The sequence below is a fragment of the Symphalangus syndactylus genome, chromosome 15, assembly GCF_028878055.3.
Source record: "Symphalangus syndactylus isolate Jambi chromosome 15, NHGRI_mSymSyn1-v2.1_pri, whole genome shotgun sequence".
NCBI lineage: Eukaryota > Metazoa > Chordata > Mammalia > Primates > Hylobatidae > Symphalangus > Symphalangus syndactylus.
The window spans coordinates 54,610,012-54,624,722 of record NC_072437.2 but is presented as its reverse complement, the minus strand read 5'-3'; the positions used below and the strand labels follow the sequence as shown (position 1 = coordinate 54,624,722).

Sequence of the window (14,711 nt, the reverse complement as noted above, 5' to 3'; positions counted from 1 at the left end):
GCAGATAGAAAAACACATGAAAAATTAGACTATTAAGATTTTTAATTGTCTCACAACTTCAAAATATTCCCCAACCTGGGATCTATGAGAGATATTTTATGGCAGATATTAATTATTGATATTTTACCTACTTAGTTCTTAGAGCTTCCTTTACACCAACTTGGACATATATACACACAGATGTATATTCATATGCACATGTATGACCCTGCTATCTCTCATAATAAAATGGAAATTTACATTTTAAGCATATATGTTTATATTTTACTAAATTACATATTTTAACAGCAACAAGTGTTGGGTCCATCATTGAGAAAATAAATAAAGCCTTATAAACTGTGATGTAGATCATTATCCTATAAAGATTTCAGACCTGGCTCTGTGGCTTTGAATCTAACCTTGAAAATCCTCTGCATATAATTTTATAAACTTAGTCATCGGGGAGTGTTTTCATTTACATAATTATCCTCCAGGATATTTCCATCTCTCAAAATGTCCCTTTAACCATGACATCAGTAGGATAGAAACTTAGAACTCCTCCTTACTGTTTTATTAGGTGTAGCCACAAATTATTCCTGTCACATTTTTAAATTTTAAAAAGTGCTACTCAATCATCTTTAGTTAATTATTTTGATCAACTTCCTCCACACTAATTATTTTTGATGGATAAATTTATTAATCTTTTAACTAAACACAAAAAGTACAAACCAATGACAAGAATTCATTCCCTAATTTGGCAGGTATAAGCTATAGAATATATGCTCATATGCTACAAATGAACAATCATGTAGCTAGTGGAATTTCCATATAGATCTCAGTTTCTCTCGAAAATCTGTTAAGTGGCATCCAAACATTTATTGGTAAAATAGTTTTAAGATTAGTGGCATTTTAATATATAGAAAAATGTATAAAGGTAGGCTTTTTTTTTTTTACAGCATTAACACTTTGAAGGCCGCAAAGCTGTCTATCTTACAGTTGTTTTTATAATATTGACTATTAAAGACTTTACATTGAAAAATTTCACCAAAATAACAATATTTTGTATTCATATTCTTACTTTTTATTACTTTGCTAGTCACTTTACTGAGTTATGAAATAACAATGCAATGAAAACAGAACACATCAACCTATTTGTATTCAGACTACATATCTGTGCAGTAGGTAATTTGGCCTTGCCCCTAGAGAGGTCTGGCCTTTTCCCTTGGCTTTAGGGAGACAATTCATGCCATACCCAATAGAGTATTTTTGCTTAGGTCAGGGCTGGCTACACTGGATCTTACGGTAAGATTTCCCACACTAAACAGTCTTTGTGTATTGGCTAGTCATACCAGAAAAACAAACCATATCATTTTAGGGTAGGCGCTTTGGGTCACATGATGTGAATTGACTTGGAGGTGACTTTAAGCACGTGGGCATTTAATCAATTAATCAGTTATGCCTACATAATGAAAGCCCAGTAAAATATCTGGATCGCAAAGCCTGGGTGATCTTCCCTGGTTGGCAGTACTCGTTGCATATTGTCACACCTTGTTGACAGGAGGGTTTGGAGCATTTCTAGATTCAGCCCTATGCATTTCTTCCTTTGACTAATTTTAGTGTATATTTTCCCTGTAATAAACAGTAATTGTGAGCTTCATGGAGTTCTTTAAGTCCTTCTAGTAAATTATTGTACCTGAGAGGGATCTTGTGAACCCTGCAAATTTGCAATTGGTGTCAGAAATGAAGGTTTTCTTAGTGACTGTGTCCTCAGATTTTGCAGTTTGGCTAACTCTGGGTAACAACTAAGTGTCAAGTTTCCAGCACATTCATTTTCTACACTAGACGTCAATATTAATCAATGTCTACCTCTGCTAAGTTTCAAATTTTTGATGAATAATCAAAATGTGTATGTGGTTAAATAAATAGCAGCTCTATTCATGTAGCACTAAATATAGGCTAGGTACTGCCCATATATTCTATGTCTCATATCTCATATCAGGCTGTGAAATACACATTGTTATATATATTTTCCAAATGGAAGAGAAATAAATGACTTACACAGCACTTAGTGTGTACTAAAGCCAGAATTCAAAACCAACTCCATTATGAATCCCATGCTCAAAACTACTACCAAATGCAATTTGTCCTTGTTAACACCGCTCTCAAACCTATTTCGAGGCTGAGTTGATTAAGGCAGACATATCTTACGGCTAGAACAGTATGTACATGTTGATTAACATGATTTGTTAAAATACGAGGAATAGCTTGTTCAGTCACATGAATATATATAGTACCGGGAGCTGTTCATAACCTCAAAATATTAGATAGTTGTTCACTGAAAAGTTATATCTACAGCAGATTGTGCTATTGACTTCTCAAAATTTCAAAAGAGTATCAGCTAATTAGGGCAGCTGAGAAATCTCCACATATTCCACTACCTTCCTTTGACACATATGCTGCCTGGATGCTCCAAAATATAATGTAAAGTTTAACTATCAAACACTTGCAAAATCTTGTATTTCTAAAGCATATGCTGTTAAAATAAGGAGAGGTTTCAAATTAATGAAATAGAGAGATTTGTGAGACTTAGAATTTATCTCATAAACTAAAGATTAGGTACACTTTGTTCACAAACAGAAGGATATACCATATCACATACATTTACACAGACAGATGTATATATAACCCTATAGATATAGAAATATATGAGGCTTAGGCAGAGTAAATTTAATAGAATCATAAATCTTAAATATGAGCACATTTGGAAAATGTGCCAGGTATGAAGGAACTGTGTTTTTAAAAAAGCAACAAAATTAGAGTCAGAATTTCATGAAACAGAATCTGAGATATGTCACTGTGTGAATTTGGTCTTATCTTTGCATGAAGTATTAATAATTTTAAAGATTAGGCTGGGAATAGTGGCTTATGCCTGCAATCCCAGCACTTTGGGGGGCTGAGGCGAGCAGATCACCTGAGGTAGGGAGTTCAAGACCAGCCTGGCCAACATGGTGAAACCTTGTCTCTACTAAAAATACAAAAATTAGCTGGATGTGGTGATGCATGCCTGTAGGATCCCGTCTACGCAGGAGGCTGAGGCATAAGCATCGCTTGAATCTGGGAGGCAGAGGTTGCAGTGAGCTGAGATTGTGCCACTGCACTCCAGCCTAGATGACAGAGTGGGACTCTGTCTCAAAAAAAAAAAAAAAATTAAAAATTAAAGAAGACATGATATATGTGAAAATACTCAGTTCATATGCTGGAACACTGTACTTATTCAATAAAAGTTAACTGAGTATATTTAAATATTGATTCATGTATCTTTCATTATCTATTAATTAAATACAGCATACTATGATAATTAATATATTTATGATACTTATTTTCTTATGCCTGAACTTTGGTCTTAGTTATGGGCTGAATTCTATCTCCCCAATTTCATATGTTGAAGCCCTAACCCACCATAGCTCAGGTGTGACTAATTTTGGCTATAGGACCTTTAGAGAGGTGATTAAGTTAGGGTGATGCTATAAGGCTGGGTCCTAATCCAATCCAATGTCTAGATAGACCCAGCTTGGTCACCCAAAGGGACACCAGGTATGCACATTCACAGAGTAAAGAACATGTGAGGACACAGGGAAAAGAAGGTGCTCACAGGCCAGCCAAGGAGAGAGACCTGGAGAAACCAAATATACTCGTACCTCGACCTTGGACTTCTAGTCTCAAGAACTGTTAGAAAATAAATTTCTGTTGTTTAAGCCACCCAGTCTTATTTTAGATTTTGTTATTGTGACATTTTACTATGGCAGCCCTAGCAAACGAATATAGCCTTCTAATAAAAAACAAAGTTTTCAGGGTGATATTTAATTGACAGTACAACTGCTTGTTCAGGCATTGAAAACTGGTCATTGCAACATTTTTAAATGTCCTCAAGCATGGATTTCTTAATATGAATAGGTAAGTCTGTTTTTATCTTGAAGATGCTTACAAGAGTCTCATTTCTATGTGTGTTCTCCCATTTCTGAAACATACACTTCCTTTACACCTATCTGAATCCAATCTGTCATGCAGAAACTAGCTCTCTTCATAAAGACTTAACTAACAACTCTATCTTCCAGAGATCTGTCCCCCGATTCAACCTTTAACTGCCACCTTCTTTATCAGGCAACTTCGCAGGATCATTTGTCTTACTTATAAAGCCATATAAAATATACATTTCTGAGGGGAAAAAAACAGTGTAGCCTGTATTTTTTCCCTCTCCCCCGAAACACAGGGTACTGCCTTGAATAAAATAAGCACAAAAATAATGTGGAGTTAATAAATAATTTTGATAAAATGCAAGTGAGAAGATGTAATAATTTTTATCTTATATTTATTCATCAAATAATAATTTTTTTAGAAAGGTTGCACTGAGTTAACACATATACTTGTTCTCTCATTTCTATTTTTCACATAAAAACACGTGATTGCTTGCATTTTGGTTTTGTCTGGTTTCTGCCATGCCATTAGCATAGTAATTTAAGGTTGACAAATTTAGCCCTCCTGCAGTTTTTCAGGCCTTAGCAATAGACCGCTGGTTCTTGAAACTTTGTTTCTCAATATCTCTTTTTTTTTTTTTTTTTTTTTTTTTTTTTTTTTTTTGGAGACGCAGTCTGGCTTTGTCGCCCAGGCTGGAGTGCAGTGACACAGTCTCCGCTCAGGGCAAGCTCCGCCTCCTGGGTTCACGCCCTTCTCCTGCCTCAGCCTCCCGAGTAGCTGGGACTACAGGCGCCCGCCACTACGCCCAGCTAATTTTTTGTATTTTTAATAGAGACGGGGTTTCACCGTGTTAGCCAGGATGGTCTCCATCTCCTGACCTCGTGATCCACCCGCCTCGGCCTCCCAAAGTGCTGGGATTACAGGCGTGCGCCACCGCGCCTAGCCTCTCAATATCTCTTTTAGAACTTAATTAAAAGTTATTGGTGGTTCTCGCCAAAAGTGGGCTACACACATGAGTTGGCAGTCTATTTACTTTTGTTGAATTAATATAAATTAAAATTGGGGAGAGGTTAGTCAAAGGATACAAAATTTCAGCTAGACAGGAGTAATAAGGCCAAGAGATCTATGGTATAACATGGCGAATATAGCTAATAACAATGTATTGTATGCTCAAAAATTGCTAAGAGAGTAGATTTTAAGTGTTCTCACTACAAAAACAACTGTAATACATATGTTAAATAGCTTGATCTAGCCATTCTGCAAAGCATACATATTCCAAAGCACCATGTTATATACCATAAATACATATAATTTTAGTCGTAAATTAAAAACAGCTAAGTTAAAAAATCGAAAAAATTTTAAAATTTATAAATTTTAAAAACTTCTGTAAGAAAACAAAACACAAGTAGGGTCATGAGATATAACTTAAAGTCGTATTAGACATAATGCCTGATCTTAAAATGGCTTAAAGTCTACTGGGAAAAGTAGACATGTCTACACACGCCCACATATCAAATTGAAAAAAAATGTAAATAGGAAACGGCAGATGAGAAAGGCCATAAGTGCATAAAAAGATGGCCAGAAGGTGTCCAACAAGGTTACTGGTATTATTCACGTGCTATTTAAAATCTCACAAAATCGTGACTGGAATTAGAGAGCCCCACGCATCTGGGTAATGGAATTCTGACTGTCTCCACATTTCCAAAACTACAAGCCCTTCTTTAAACGACCAACAATTCCTGGGGCATGTACTTATTATTTTGTATTAATCAATTCACATATCCTTGGAGAAAGATGCTTTATGACCCAATGAAGATTAAATAAGCCTGACGGAGCCAAAATACTTATTTATGAAAAAGAATAAACCATCTCTATACATGGATCGCATGCATAAAACTATGCAGGTAGACTCTAAAGCATGACTTGAAGTAAAGGTCATCAGTGTTATCAGTGAATTTTTTTTAAATTCATTTATTTTGAAAAGCCCAAAACTAAATGAAAGGTACACAACCAATCTCTTGTCCTAAATATCATGTTTGTGTTAGCCTTCCAGCATCTACCACACACAAAACACACAAAACAAAAGAAACCTTCCAGCATCTACCACACACATGAGAAAATACATTCCCAGTACTTGTTTAATTACTAGAAAGTTGTATGTCATTTTACTGTATATATTAAGCAAATGCTAATAATAGAATATCATATATACATATATATAATTTCTTCATTCTCTTTATTATTTTCAATATAAACACAAGAAAGAAATTCAGGTATAAAAAATGAATATGTTATTCTTCCAAGGTAAACATGGACAGAGTTTTAGACTGAAAGGAAATATGGTTTCTGGTCCCAGCTGGCCCACTGACATATTGACTTTCATAAATCTGACATCTCAAATATATATTAGTTCTGGCATTTACTGACTATTTCCTCACCTCCAGGAATAAAACAAGATTACTTGTAAATATCTCAGAGAGAAAAGTTTTTAGTTTCTTTTCTCCATTTCTTTCATTTTATTTCACATTTGTACATTCACCTATATAAAATGAGCACGTAATCCAGGATCATATTAGCCTGGATTCAAATTCAGTCTCCATAACTTAGCTATATAAGCTTAGCAATTTACTTTTTGTGTGTGCCTCAGTTTTCTCATCTGAAAAACAGAAATAATAGCACCCAACTCATAAGGATGTTTTGAAGACCAAGTTGATGAAGGGATCTTTGGCAATTAGAGAAATATCTGACATTTAATAGGATTAAATCACTACTGAGTATTGTTGTTGATGATGATCTGAATGATGTCTTACCCATTTGAATATTTTATTAATCTGTGTTTCATACCTGTAGAAATTCACAAGTGATAGAAAAGCTCTTGCTTTCAAAACCCTAATACGCAATTTCCTTCTTGAGTGAAATTCATCATTGCTCACAGGGCAGACAAGAAGAGTGCCATCTCAAAATGTGACCAGAATAATATGCCTGATTCAACAAATGGTAAATTGCACCTGAGCAGGAGTTTTCCTAATTTGACTTGAGAGATCAACCAAGCAGGAGTGAGCTGGTTCAAACACCTCAGTACAATGCTAATGATTTTTTCATGTTGAATTAATAGGATTGAAATGTTTGTGATTTCAGCAGCTGTTGGGAACAGTGGGAGAGCTTTCACCAACACACTGACAGCCTTGTGCCGCTCACATGGCTGTGTTTAGATAAAACAGGAATGTTAACAGTCTGTCTAGAGTATGCTAATCTTAAATTAATAATAATTATTTCCACCGAAGGCAGCTATCAAATATCTCCCCCGTTCCATGGAGAATTTGTATATTTTTTTAATGTGTGCATGAAAGAGTAATTTGTTGTGCACATAAAATAAAATTTATGTTTTGAAGCAGGCGAGTGGCTAGTGTTTAGCTGTCGGATTAATTATCACAGCAAGATATGATTAGAATTTGCCAACAAGGAGAACATTTTTACTTTGCTCAAGCACATTATTACCCCCTTAGATCCTTTCTCTGGCTCCCTATCGCCTCCTATTTAAAATTTAAATGTTTCCCCAACATGTGTATTGAGTTTTTCTCCTCTCAGAAATACTACTACCAACATTCATTTCAGCCCATTTCCCCCGATAGACATATTCCTTTAAGTCATCTTTTTATTTCACTCTCTCTCCATTCACTTGGCATTACCTGTATGTTGCCATATACTTTTCACTTATCTATTTTTTGATAACATTAGATTGCAAACAATGTAATGAGAATGCTTCCTTTCAGTGCCTTTTACTTACACCATCTAAAAACAATGCTAAGTTAATAAAAAGAATAAAAAGAATCTTCAGCTCTGAAAGTGTGTTTTAACTGAGATTAACTTTAGGAATAATACTTGATTTGTAAAAGCAATTATAAAAAATCTCTCAATATTTCTTTCATTTTAAATTAAATATTTTTAATGTATGCAAATATCTGAAACAATCATGAATAAAGATGCCAGATAAATACAATTCCTGATCAAATTGTATGTCCTTTTCCTGAAAACACTGAATTATTCAAGGCAGATAACCAGACAGAGAACTACGATAAAGAGAGAAAGAAAGAAAGCAAGAATCAAAAGGGAATAAGTCATTAATAGTAAAATAGCTCTAAAAAAGTAAGCAAAAAAATCAGTTGACAGCCTTAAATATTTTGAGAAAAGTGAAAATAAATATACACAATTTGATTTGTATAAAACAGATTTAGAGTCTTTTTTCCTAAAAGTTAACATGTCCTCTATTACACTTTTGATAGAAAATTTGAAATCAAACTTCTTCAAGAATAAGTAGTAATAAATGTTTTCACTACTGAAAGTCAAATGTGCAAAACCAGAACAAGATTACACTTTTTTTCACCATGTAGGTGAAAAAGAAATTAATGTTTTGGAGAACCAATATTAGAAATAGTAAGTATAATAATGTTTGGTACTTTTAATGTAACAATTGTGTGAGACTACTAAATGTGAATACCCCTATCCCCCAACTTTCGTGATTTGTGAGATTTCTTGCTATTTTTTTCCTAAACATCAGTGTAACCACATCATTTTAAACATTTTATCCAAAAAAAACTGTATCTATAATGGAATAAGATACAACTAAGTCTGTTTAATATATGACATGACCTGGCCGGGCGTGGTGGCCCACGCCTGTAATCCCAGCACCTTGGGAGGCTGAGGCGGGTGGATCACAAGGTCAGGAGTTCAAGACTAGTCTGGCCAACATAGTGAAACTTCATCTCTACTAAAAATACAAAAAATTATCCAGATGTGGTGGTGTGTGCCTGTAATCCCAGCTACTCAGGAGGCTGAGGCAGGAGAATTTCATGAACCCAGGAGGTGGAGGTCGCAGTGAGCCAAGATCACACCATTGCACTCCAGCCTGGGCAACAGTGCAAGACTCCATCTCAAAACAAAACAAAATACAAAAAGCATATATATGGCATGACCAAAACTCTTTTCATCAAAATATTTTAATTGTGACCAATGTGAATATTTTGTTCAAACTCCAGACCAGAAAGAGATAAAGGATCCGTAAGTGTTAACTACACTTAGGAGAGCATAGATTATACATGAAATGCAACTTCTGCAAAATAAATTAAGAATATACTTATTAGGTGGTGCTTTTTTCTTCCAAAAATGTGTGTATTAATATACATGCATACATATATGCATATACATGTATGTTTATATATAATCAAAAAAATACATAATCAAAAAATGAAATATTCTAAATGTATACTTTTTCAGACATTTATCTAAGATTAATACACACACATATACAAACATAAATTCACTGAAGCACACATATTTATATATAATCTCCACATTATTATGGAAGCCTTAAGATTTCTGTTTCATAAAAATATGACAATAATTTATTAATTGTGGTGTCTAACCTCTAAAACTGCACTGTCAGACCTTGTTCGTTATGTAGTAATTAGAAAGAGATCATTAGCATCAATTCTGTGAACTTTTCAATGTAGTTCAGGATATAGTGTGGTATAGCCAATTAAAACAAAAACATTTAAGGAAGTAAGGAAATCATTAAAGCCAATTCATTAGACCTTCATATTTTGGGCTCAGTAGTACTGAACATGCACATTCAAGCAGAAAAACTTGAATTGCTGATATATCTCGAAGCATATTGTAAGTTTAAGAGGTAGGAAATCTTAGCTTAGATTGCTGGTTTTACTTTGGCAAGACTATAGAAGTGATTTAAACTACTGTTAGGAATATCAAAAACCAAAATCAATAGCAATAGTTGAATATAAAGTGGATGCTTCTAGAATTGTCTGTTTTGTTATTGTTAAGATAACTTTAATGAGATAAATTTTATTTCATGTATACCTTTGCTGTTTTATGCATTTGTCAAAAGTCTGATTCATTCTTGAAGTAAATGAGTGTACAGTAGTTAAACCATACCAAATCAAAAAGGAAGGTTTAGGACTTTTTCCTACTCTGAAACACTCAGAATATTCGAGTATGTATAATTCCTTAGAAGTGGTCATGTATTTTCAAATGCAGGTGTACATTTGCTTTGATTTCGTTATTTTCTATAGCTATACTTTAAATAATTTTGGCCACTGTGTCTCTACTTGATCACATGGGGATGTAGTGTGTCAGCAAAGCAGACTCCATGTGCAGCTCATTGAAAGTTGCTCTTGAGAGCTTAGGAAAGAGAACTAATAGTATAAATTGTGCAATTATTTGTGAAATCCTGGGCCTCTGTTTATAATCATCGTTACCACAGCATAATATTGCTTAAGGATACACACACAAACACAGATACATATAATACTCAGCTATATGATTGACTTTTAAGAGCACAAAGAGCTTCAACTTCTCTAATGTGGTTTGGCTCTGTATCCCCACCCAAATCTCATCTTTAATTGTTAATAATCCCCATGTGTCAAGGGCAGGACTAGGTGGAAATAAGTGAATCATGGGGGAAGTCCCCCACCCCATGCTGTTCTCATGGTAGTGAGTAAGTACTCAAGAGATCTGATGTGGTTTTATAAGGGGCTTCCCCCTTCATTCATTTTTCTTCTTCCTGCCGTTATGTGAAGAAGCACACGTTTGCTTCCCCTTCTGCCATGATTGTAAGTTTCCTGAGGCCTCCCCAGCCATGTGGAACTGTGAGTCAAACTTCTTTCCTTTAGAAATTACCCAGTTTCGGCCAGTTCTTTATAGCAGCATAAGAACAGACCATACCTTCTCAAAATTCTATATCAACAAATCAGATGATGTGGGTGCAGGAAGCACTCCAGCAACCTCTGCCATATACAACAGTGACTTTACCTGTTTAAAATTCTTCAAGTATTTTAGACAATCATCAGCTATGAAGATATAAAAATCAAAATCCATCTGTACCCTCTTGCACCCACCTCAGGAGGAATAACAACAAATACTACATCATAATCAACAATCATTTATAAAGCGCTTAACATGTGCCAGGCAATTATCTTCTTTTCCTCAGAGTAACTCTATGACCTAAGCACTACAACCTGAATTTGCACAGGAGAAAACTGTGGTTTAGAGTCCAAGGGACATAATCATATTAAAAATTCAGTTCTGGAATTCAGTTTAATTCCAAAATTAGTTATCTTAACTGCCATAGAAAATTTTCTTTCCCATCCCTACCAGCTCGAGACCAGAATTTAGAAAAAGTCTCTAACACATTTTAAAGCAAAAATGCTCAGTGCCTAAATTTAGGAATGAATGCTTATGCTAGAAGATGGATGCCTACCCCTTACTAGTTATATACCTCTAGGTTCCAACACAACCCTCTAGTTTAAGCTTTCCTTTAGGAATAGGATGAACTGGTGACAGAATTCAGACAGTACTAAGACAAAATCACAGAGACTTGGCACTGATCCATCCCTTGCACCCTAACTCCAGATGATACTTTAAATATTCCACAATGTATATATGTACTTTAAAACATCATGTTGTATATAATAAATGTATGTAATTTTGATCTGTCCATTTAAAAATATTTAAAAAGAAAAAAATGAAGTAAAAATGCTCTAAAAGAATAAAGGATCATGAATAAGCACAAAAACTGTTTAGGTATAGTGAGAAAGGTTTATTTCAATCTCTCACACACACACGTGCATGCCCACACACTCACACACAATAAAAAAATGAGGAGTAAGATACCTTATTTCTCTTTTAAAAAGTGAGCATCATCCAATTTTAGATAAAGAGGAAGGGCATTATTACTATTAAAGCAGAATGACAAATATTCGCTAATAGAAGAAATAGATTCATATTTAAAATGAGTTAATTATCAAACAATAAAAATACTAAATATGTGAAATAAGTGCACTCAGCAAACACACATAGAAAAATAATTTTTCAAAAACTAGTTTTCCATGAGTAATAACAGCCACTTAAATAAGTGGCAAACTTGGTTATGTCTTTGTTTTAAAACAATGACTCTCGTAGCACTATGAGGGCTGAATTATAAAGAGAAAATAAATAAAACCTTGAGACTGCTACAATGGTCCAGGTGAAAGATAATGTTTTCCTGAAATAAAGCAGTGGCATCAGGGATGGAGAAAAGATTTATGAGGTATTTAATAAGTAAATAGAGCTAGATGCTTGATGGAAAGTGGAAATTGAGCAAAAGAGAGAAATAAGATATGCCTGTAAGACTAATCTGGTAAATATTTTCATAGGTAAAATTAATCAGGAATGACTACATAATTTGTAGGGCCCAGTGAAAAATGAAAATGTGGGGACCTTTGTTCAAAAGTATTAATAATTTCAAGATGGCAACTGCGAAGCGTTAAAATAAATGCAGAGCCCTTCTGAACATGGCACCCTGTGCAACCACATGGGCCACAAGTCCATGATGCTAATTCTGAAAATAGTTCACTAATTTGCTGGGACAAAAACAGGGAAGCAAAATAAAGAAGTTGGGAAGAATTGCTCATGCAATATTTTAAATAAGTTTCATATTAGATAAACAGGCTCAATGAAAGGAGAATCTCATCTTTTGTCCGCATTTGGGCTAGGTCTGCCTTTCACGACAAACTTTGCCGTTTGCCCAAGAGCGGGAAGCATATTTCCTCCCCAGGTTTTGGCCCTGCGGGAAAGTAGCAAAACCCTGCCAATTCATTGCATTCCCTAGATCTGTGCTCAATGACTTAGCAACGGAAAACATGGTGCCAGGGAGGGGATGAAAGTGTCACAGAAGGGGTGTAAGAGAGTAGGAGGATATTACTGTCCTGCTTTCTTCTTCAGCTCTGCATTGCCCAATACCTTTTGTTTTCTTTGGGAGCTAAGTTCTTTCTCCTCCTTGATCAGACAACATTGACAAAAGCATGATACATACCTGGAGTAGGGGGCAAAAGTGGGAGTGGTGGGAGATGGAGGCAACTCATGGTCTACTGGGGCCAGGGTGAAAGCAATCATTCCCATTATGATCTAGTCTGTGTCCTCTCACTGGGGCTGACTTGTCTGTCAGAGTGAATGCAAGACTGGTGGGGAAGCTTTCTCCACCTTGCAGATAAGTGTAACATTTACCAGCCAGGTGCCAAGACATAACACTTTCTATATCTTTTCCTGGGTCCAATGAGAAAGTCAAAACACCTTCAACAAAGGGAGGCTCTGTTGCTTACTTGGAGAATGAGACAACTTCTTCAATATAAGCCCCAGCTCTTTATTTACATAGGTGCAGGCAGATGGAAGAGAGACAATGGGGCATAGAATCTAGGGTGTTGGAGTCAAAGTGGGGATTTCCTGACATAGGCATGTAACTCCCCAAACTGAGACTGGAGGAACAATGGAGGGCTATTGCCCTATCACTGCTAATAGAAAGTGTAGAGGGGTGGTAAAGGCATCTCCTCACTGTGTAAAGAAAGCCTAAAATGTGAAGTGAAACTTCTGCTTGTCTCTCTGCTATCCCTGAAGCTGCCTTTGTGTTTGTGACCATACAAAGCCAATCTCTCACTCTCTCCAAAATCCATCTTTGTAAAACAAAAAAGAATAATAAAAGGGAAATCATAAAAGCATAAATTAGAATGACAAATGAAAGACTAAATTTAACTAGTAAAACAAAATAGGAAAAACCAAATCTGCTTAAATTAACCCCTTAAACATGTACTGGGTTGATTTTTTTTTTAATCTAAAAATGTTTTCCCAAAAATAAACACAAAGAGGCTTAGAAATAAAATTTCATAACAAATATAAAAATAAAAAGAGCACAGCCCTACCCATAAAACATTAGCAAAAGGGAAGTAGAGTGGTTATATTACTAGCAAACTAATATTTAAACCTTTGAGGCTAGATGGCATGTTTTACTTACAAGTCTGATGTATAGCATTTTTGTAAGACTTAGTGAGTACAGCACATTAATGAAGTTGGATTTCTAAGACATGAAACATCAGAAACAGGGGCCATTTTAATTTTGTATTAAACACTAACTTATAACAAATAGCTAACAATTGACTTTGACATTCTCATGCTTTTACTTAATCTCTTTATTAAGTTCTCCCCTTTGCCTTCTACCACTTGCACCCTCTCTTCAGGGACTCTAGTTTTCCTTAGCATCTATATTTCATAATAACATAGGTACCTTGCAAGTTCTGAAGCAGAGCAAATAGACTGCAATTGATCAAATATTTTTTTTCATTTTATAGATACATGAAAAGGAATAACATTTTGCCCCTGGCTCAATTCTTCTATCTCCTATTTCTTTTTGGATCTCTCAATGACTTCAAAGAGAAATTTTCTCTGGGAGAATTGAGCAAGGTCTATAATGTATAAATCTAAGTTCTTTAATGTCAAGACATAAAATAACAATAATTCACTTTTTAAAAATGAACAAAAAGCCCAACAAAAACAAAAACAATTTTAGAAGCCCCTCCTACTATTAAAATCTCTTTGTCTTACTGTCAGAGACAGAATTTGACTAAATAAGTTCATGTACCCAAAACATAAAATTTGTTCAACTGTGTTTTATGTTAACAATTATGTCTCAATAGAGTGATGTAGAGATTTCATGAAAGCAAGCAACTGAAATGTTCATTCCAAAGCAGCACAGTTCAATAGGACTCTTTACTTCAATCATGGATATGGTCCCGGCACTAATAAGGTAGCCACTTATGTGCCCCTTTTAACCTTTCAAATGAGATGAGTATAACAGAAGAAATAAACTTTTAATTTTGGTTAATTTTTAATTAATTAGAATGTAAATAGTTACAGTGACTGTTGGCTACCATGCC

General features: G+C 34.9%; 1 protein-coding gene across 7 annotated transcripts in view; it reads right to left on the bottom strand.

Moving 5' to 3' along the window:
- Nucleotides 1-14,711, bottom strand: part of PCDH9 (protocadherin 9) — a 927,614-nt gene that overhangs the window by 435,826 nt on the left and 477,077 nt on the right. The window lies entirely within an intron of this gene.